The sequence below is a fragment of the Bos javanicus genome, chromosome 23, assembly GCF_032452875.1.
Source record: "Bos javanicus breed banteng chromosome 23, ARS-OSU_banteng_1.0, whole genome shotgun sequence".
NCBI lineage: Eukaryota > Metazoa > Chordata > Mammalia > Artiodactyla > Bovidae > Bos > Bos javanicus.
This window is the reverse complement of record NC_083890.1, coordinates 52,777,085-52,785,213: the sequence shown is the minus strand read 5'-3', so window position 1 is coordinate 52,785,213 and position 8,129 is coordinate 52,777,085. Positions and strand designations below refer to the sequence as shown.

At 37.3% G+C, this 8,129-nt stretch overlaps 1 pseudogene; it reads right to left on the bottom strand.

Moving 5' to 3' along the window:
• Positions 1–2,649: 2,649 nt before the first annotated feature.
• Positions 2,650–5,841, bottom strand: LOC133236021 (olfactory receptor 5M9-like; annotated as a pseudogene).
• Between the last annotated feature and the right edge of the window lie 2,288 nt (positions 5,842–8,129).

Genomic DNA, 8,129 nt, shown 5'->3' with positions numbered 1-8,129 from the left:
GATATATAACCTAATACCTAATATAGATCAGAACCTTGACTTTTTCTCCTTCTGGTTAAGACAGAAGACAAGATTCCCTGCTCTCAATACCAGAATAGTTTCTGAAGAGACTTGATCATTCTCAGGTAAAAATTGTCCTAGTGAGTGGTAAGATGCAGAGGTGAAATGCCAAGGATATGTTTATGGAAAGTATTATAAGAGCGAAAATATCACTATAGCTAAATGAACTCCCAAGCTGCAGTGACTTAATAATTTATTCCTTTCTCAGGCAGCAGTATGAGTTAAGGGGTTTGGGAAAGGCAATTAGACCCTCAATATGTGGTTTCCATCTTTGTCTAAAAAGTGATCATTTCAGTGGCAACATTTTCAAGTGGGAAGGAAGAGAACAAAGTCCATATCTAATGGCTTTAACATAGAGAAGGTGATCTTTAGGTTTCAGGCACCACTTTCTATGGATGGCTCATTGCCAAGACTTGAAACATTATGTATCCCACTGACAAGGGGCAATAGGAACGGTGGTGAACAGCTGGATGACAAATGTTTTACTTATAAAATAAAACATAAAATAGTGGACACTGAGGAATATGTCTGCCATAAGGATCACAGAAAATGTGATCTTAAAGGGTCAAGTTATAATGGTCTCTGTCAGTACGATTGTTTCCTGAGCAGCCTATCATTTCAGACTTGACACCAACTTGTTAGAAGCAAACTTGGGTGATTTGAAAACATTAAAAAAAAAAAAAAAAACTTTGTTAATGTAGTTTCCAATACTAATCAAATAGTACTCTTTCTTCCTGCTCAGAACCTAAAGTTATGAAACAGAACTCTCCTCCCACCATCTGCTTTTTCTCAGAACCAATCTTAGGGAATGTGGCTTGTGGGCAATTAGTAAATTAGCCTGAGTAACAGTACTTTCTGTGCTTAAATGAATCCATCTTTCCAGTGATACTACCACAAGTAAATGTTACTTCTCAGAATCTTTCTACATATGTTCAATTGTGTACCCCTTTTAATTGGATTAGCCCTTAAACAAGAATAAACTCCGGAGAAGGCAATGGCACCCCACTCCAGTACTCTTGCCTGGAAAATCCTATGGACGAAGGACCCTGGTAGGCTACAGTCCATGGGGTCGCTAAGAGTCGGACACGACTGAGTGACTTCACTTTGACTTTTCACTTTCATGCATTGGAGAAGGAAATGGCAACCCACTCCAGTGTTCTTGCCTGGAGAATCCCAGGGTCGGGGGAGCCTGGTAGGCTATCGTCTATGGGGTCACACAGAGTTGGACACGACTGAAGTGACTTAGCGTAGCGTAAGAATAAACTCATTCATGAGAAATTACTTCTACTTCTGATTTGCTTTTATGCTGGTATTATTAGCAAGAGTCAACAAGGACAAAAAGTGTATTCCACTTATATTAAGAATGAAGGTAGATTAAGTGGACACCAATCAACATAAATTGAATTGTAAACGTGTAATCAGATCCCAATGGATACCAGTTTGAGCTGTGCTGATCCCATGGATGGAGGAGCCTGGTGGGCTGCAGTCCATGGGGTTGCTAAGAGTCAGACACGACTGAGCGACTTCACTTTCACTTTTCACTTTCATGCACTGGAGAAGGACATGGCAACCCACTCCAGTGTTCTTGCCTGGAGAATCCCAGGGACGGGGAAGCCTGGTGGGCTGCCGCCTATGGGGTCGCACAGAGTCGGACACGACTGGATCGACTTAGCAGCAGCAGCAGTGCAATGACATTTAGTTTTACACAGATTCTTACCTAGTTGATGCACTCTAGTTATTAAAAGCTTGACTTAAGCAGCTAAATACAGATCTAAGAATGTAATGTTAGTGACAAGAATTTGGAATCAAACAATACCTTCATCATAGCAATCAAATGTTTAACAGGACATTCTTCTGATCAAAAGTTAGATTTTAAATGACAAAAATCCATATTGCTTCATCTTTTTAAACTATGAGAAGGACATGATAGGCTTTACTCATAAATTTTTCACCTATTTAAATTAATGAAGAGAAAAACAACTAGCCAAAATCCAAACCAAAGAGTAGAATTACAGTGAGCCAACAGATGGTTTGAAACACAAATAGTGTTAATTATAGAGCAGTATATACTGAGAGTTAACCTTCTGATTGATTCATGACACTAGCTGAAGATTCTGAAAACATTTTTGTTTTCAAAAGTCCATGCATGTATGAATGTTATTGAAAGCTTTTTTGATACATGAGGATCCACCAACTTTTATATTCATGGAAAAGTGATGAAGTCTTAATTTTTTCTCATGAAATTATATATTACTTTAAAACAAGTGAAAAGCAATTATATATAGAAAATATCCTAAGAAAGCATATTCAACTCTTACAAAGATACCTCCAAATTAACGTGTGCTTATCCAAATGTGTTTATGAGTTATCCGATGACTACACTTAGCACAGTTTTACATACACTGTGACTAACAGTAATAGGTCAGGGTTAGTATGTTTGCATATGTAGATAAAGGAGGCTTAGTCCTGAGAGTCCGTTCACGGGGTAAACCATCACTGTGTTAGACTGGACCTCTTAGTATATTTAAGTGTTGCCTGTATACAGTTTATTTTAAACAGGGTTATTTATATGCCTGGACATTTATAACAGGAAGTGGCATACATGGAATTATGCACTGCAGGTGCACTGCTTCAAGCTTGCCTTGACAATTACATTGTTGACCGCCTCTTTCACATCTTCATTCCTCAAACTCTAGATCATGGGATTCAGCATGGGAATCACTGTGGGGTAAAACACAGCCACCATCTTCCCCTGCTCCACAGACTCTTCAGTAGGCCTCCTGAGATACATGAAGAGGAGAGCCCCATAAAACATGGTAACAGCTGTCAGGTGGGACCCACACGTGGAGAATGCCTTCCTCCTGCCATCGGCAGAGCGCATGTGCAGCACAGCCGCTATGATGAGGGTATAGGAAACGAGAACCACTGAGAGGGAATATGTGAAATTAATCCCAGCAATAACAATCATGGTGCATTCTTTAACGTGGACCCCTCCACAGGCGGTCTTGATAAGAGGAGGGTCAGCACAATAGAAGTGGTTGATTTCAAAGTTTCCACAGAAGTAGGGGCCATATGTCCAGAGTGTGCAGATTTGGCTAACAGAGAATCCATAGATGTGTGTCACAGAGATGAGACGAGCACAGACAGTCCTGGACATTTTACTGCCATAAAGCAGAGGGCTGCAGATGGTCATGTAGTGATCAAAGGCCACCACAGCCAAGATATATACTTTCACGTGGACAAGGGCTCTGAAGAAGTAACACTGCACCAAACACCCCACGTAGGAAATGGTTTTTGTCTGATAGTAAGTTTTCCAGCATCTTCAGAGTGACATTGGAAGAGAACCACACATCCACAAAAGACAAATGACTCAAGAAAAAGTACATGGAACTCTGAAGCTGGAGGCTGATGCTGATCAAAATAATCATACCGATGTTCCCTATCAGACTGATCATGTAAACTATTAGAAACACCACAATAAAGAGACCTTGAAGCTCCTGACGACTGGTCAACCCCAGAAGAACAAATTCTGTCACATCTGTGAAATTTGGCGTTGCCTTCACTTAGACCCAGTCTGCAGTGCCTATGGACAAACTAAAAGCAACAAATGGATTTATTTTATTCTTGAAAATTTTGAGTCATGTTTATCAGTATTCTAGTTCAAATAATATAAAAATCAATGTAGACTTTGCACAAAGTTTAATATGAGTATATAATCACATTTATGTCCTTTAATAGGACTTATAGGTAATTATTACAATATTTATTAGTTTCTTAACTTTAAAACAGACAATTACATTCACATACTACTAGTATTAGACACTTATTTTTGCTAAATTATTTCAATGATGCTAACATCATAGAGTGCTAACAGAAGTAAAGCTAGACTGAGAGTCATCAGAGAATGACCAAATCCATTTCAGCATATTGTCTTATAGGAAATGACTTGAGAGTCATACATGTAAATATTCAGTAAGGTCAGACAACCACTTTGTGCTGACCAGGGAAGTAATAAGAGTGAATCATTGAAATGCCATTGAATACTGTTTTTGTGTATGATGGTTGCCTGTCATTGTCTATATTAATACAAATGCACGTGTAATATTAACTTACTCGTTTCCCTATGACTTGGAAGATAGCCTTTTTAGAAATGTATTTGTTTGTGTATTTTTGGCTGTGCTTGGCTCCTCTTGGTTGGTGTGTGGGCTTCTCACTGCACTGGCTTCTCCTGTTGTGGCTCACTGACTCCAGGTGAGCAGGCTTCAGTGGTCGTGGCTCACAGGTTCTAGAGCGCAGGCTCAGTAGTCGTGGCTCTTGGGCTTAGTTGCTCCATGGCACGTGGAAGCTTCCTCCAACCAGGGATCGAACTTATGTCCCCTACATTGGTAGGCATATTCTTATCCACTGAGTCACCAGGGAAGTTCAGAAGATATCTTCTTATCTACGCAATTTTACGGGATGATTGTCTTAAAGCTTGGTCTTACAATCTAGCCATTGACATACTTTTATACACTATGCCAGCATATGATATAAAAAGCTTTCAACTTATGAAAATCCTCATCATGTTTTATTTTATTTAGCTATATATTTCACTTGTTTGATTACTGCTGCTTGCAGGATGAGGTAAGCAGTATTTAACAACACAGACTGTATCAGTTTAACAGTTATCTCAGAAAAGTAAACCGTGAGTGGTTCAATCACCATATCAAAATTATATCAATACACAAATTCTATATACATATAAAATTCAGGTGCCATGCTTTTAAAATTATTGTCTTATTTAAGATTCTACTGCTTTTCAGCAACAATCCATTACATGTCTAATTATTTTCAAATTCAATGTCATTACAATTAAAATGTCCACAACGAATGTTTTCTCTGTTTAATACACTTCCCCAGATAAGTCTTCTGAGAAGTAAACTGCTCTGAGTACTTAGGGATGCATCTGTAGGATTAACATCATCTTGGGAATTTAAGATCCCCATAATAACATTGCTTCAAGGAAATATTATGACATAAAATGGTCTGTAGTTATAATTGCTTATAATAATTCATTTACAAACATCAAAACCAATGTTATGTCAAATATATTTGCTATATTATATTTTTATTATATTATATCTAGAAGTAGTCTAAGTTTTGCAGTATGAAATTGAACAAGCTACACAAGATTTTGGTTTGCATTATAATTGATTCTTTTTGAAAAGGAGTGAATAAAAAATACAGAAATGAGACAATTTAGGGAATGGAACTACTATGAGATGGAAACGGAGCATGCTGATAAACACAGAAATAAGAAGAGGCAGGCTGCACACAGAGTGGTCAAAGATCTCTCTGAGGATGTGACTTTTCAGTTATGGGCAAGTAGCCAGTTATGTAAAAATATTGAGGAAAAAGAAAATGAAAATACAAAAAGTTAGAAGAGGAACTATTTTAAAAAGTGTATAAACTCTATGATTGTATCATGCCTCCCTCCAACTAGTAGCAACTCACAATTTGGAAGTTGATTAATCTCTGTAAACACTCTTCCTACCCCTGAAATTATTCGTATGGGAATTAAATACACCATAGAGAAAATGATTTGGGCACATAACATAGTCGCTGATATTTCAGTTCTGGTCTGGGTTCACCTGTACCCTATATTTTCATGATCATAGATCTTCTGGTTTCTAAGTGTGGATAAACTAAGCCAGATGAGAGTTACTGATTTTGACTGGGAGATAGAGCTAAGACCAAGAATTTCCATATATAAAAACTCTTACCTTCGATTGGTGAACCCATAATTACCTAATTAACAGTGTTTGATTTGGATGATTGGTACAACTAATTATAAGAGGATGAGATCGTTAGATAGCATCACCAACTCAGACATAAGTCTGAGCAAACTCTAGGAGATAGTGAAGGACAGAGGAGCCTGGCATGCTGTAGTCCATGGAGTCTCAAATAGCCAAATATGACTTAGTGACTGAACAACACCAGCAACTAAATATATATAAAAAATCATCAAGGCACCTAAGAAGCATAAAGTAATACTACTTCTCCAATTTCCCTTCCTGTGTGATATGTGGGTTTTGTTCCACTTTTCATAATCATTAGCTCTGTGATAGTAGAGTTTGTCTCATTCATTTTAGAAAACTTCAAACTGACTACATTAGTTATATATTGTAGACATTCAGGGATATTCACACATTATTTTTAAGCATCCTGATCTCCAGATCAGCTTCATAGAATGCATTACTGTGTCTATAACTAATCAAATCTCTATTTTAAAAACTGTTCTAGTGGCAACAGTCTCAGTTTAAGGTGAGATAACAGCTACCTTTTGTTGACTCCTTACACGATCTTTTATAAAGGTCCCAGGAGAGAGGTTCTAATTAGCATCTTTCTAAAAAATGAGAAAACTGAAGCACTGACATACTAAGAGGCTCTCCTTGGATCAGACATCTGCAAATTGGCCAGATGGAAATGCAAACCAATTAACTGAACTCTAGGGGTACACTCAATAACTTTATATCACTACTGCCTCTTTGATAACCTTTTCTAATATTCTATTTCTCTACATTTAAAATGCAGTTTGCTTATCATCCAAAAAAGGGGAAAAGTTATCCTTTTGATAATTCAATGCTTGATGAACCAGAAGAGTTTGACATGGCTATAGAGCCTGAAAAACAGAGTTCTTGGACCACCATTATCTATGCCTCTCAAGGTTAGGTGATCCCATTGTCCTAGGGCCAGATGACTGAAGTAACTTCTCATAGAGAGCCATTTTATTAGATAACTATGCATCATCTTTTAAAGCAATTAAGCATATAGAATGTATAATTTAGAAATTTAAAATATCACTTTCATTAACTTTTCAGGAATTTTACACACACACACACACGATACAGCAAAGGTATAATTATTTCTTCAATATAGTGAAAGACAGGGAAGCGTGGCATGCTACAGTCCATGGGATGGCAAAGAGTAGGACACAACTTAGTGACTGAACTGGGAATAACAGTCATTCCCAATGACACAATACTTTCAATTCCAATCAGATACATTTTAAAACACAATGTGAAAATCACTGGTCTTTGTAGAGAAGACATAAAAGGCAAAACCTAAGAAGCAAAAATTCTTGTAACTCCCTATGGCAGCAAGATATTCTAATGAATTTTTATATCAGCTATTAATATAAATAGTAATATTTCCCAAGTATATAATTCCAGACAATAAAATACTGATAGTCTCTTCTTCAAAAAAGGGCTAAAAATTAAAGATGTGACTGCATTAATCTCTATTAGACTATAATTAATTAGACTATAAAATTTGCAGACCTACCTTCAGCAGCAACAAAAGAAATGATGATAATTCCTCACTATTTATAATAGAATCTTGAACACTGCACACATTGAGAGCATCTCCCTAAGGAACTATCCAGATAATGAAGAAACACATTATAATTAAAATTATAGAAACATCTCAGGAGTAAGGGAAGTTAAGGAGGGTTAATCAGAAGAATGTCTTCTGATAACATTATGTGGCCAGTATCCTTAATATCATGGGTATAATCTCTCCCATCTTCACATGGTATAATATCTGCCTCAGGAAAGCACCTTGCACCTCAGGAAAACATTCTTGTTTTGCATTATACATTGTTGCTCAGTCACCTTCTTTTCTATTGTGCTTTAGTTCTAATAAGCATTATCTTTCAGGCCAAACACAGCAATGCACACCCTATGCATCTCATGGCTGTTGAAGAGATCACAGGTACCTCAAAAGTACAGATCACAAAGAAACATCTAGGGAGAATGAGTACAAGTAGAGGTCATTAGTGGAGAAGTTGACTGTAGTAGAACAATTTATCAGTGAACTTCGGCTCTTTTTGGAGTCAGTAGAGCATCAACTTCGATGTCAGTTAGATTGGAAATAAAATCTTAACTGTGCACCATAATTAACTGCCTGTCTTTGGAAAAGTAAGGATTCTCAGTTTCAAAGTTCATCTGTAGAAAAAGGAAAGTGCTGTCTCACAGTGAGGTATGCAGATCGCAGACCACATTGGGAAATTCTTAGCACAACGCCTGTCT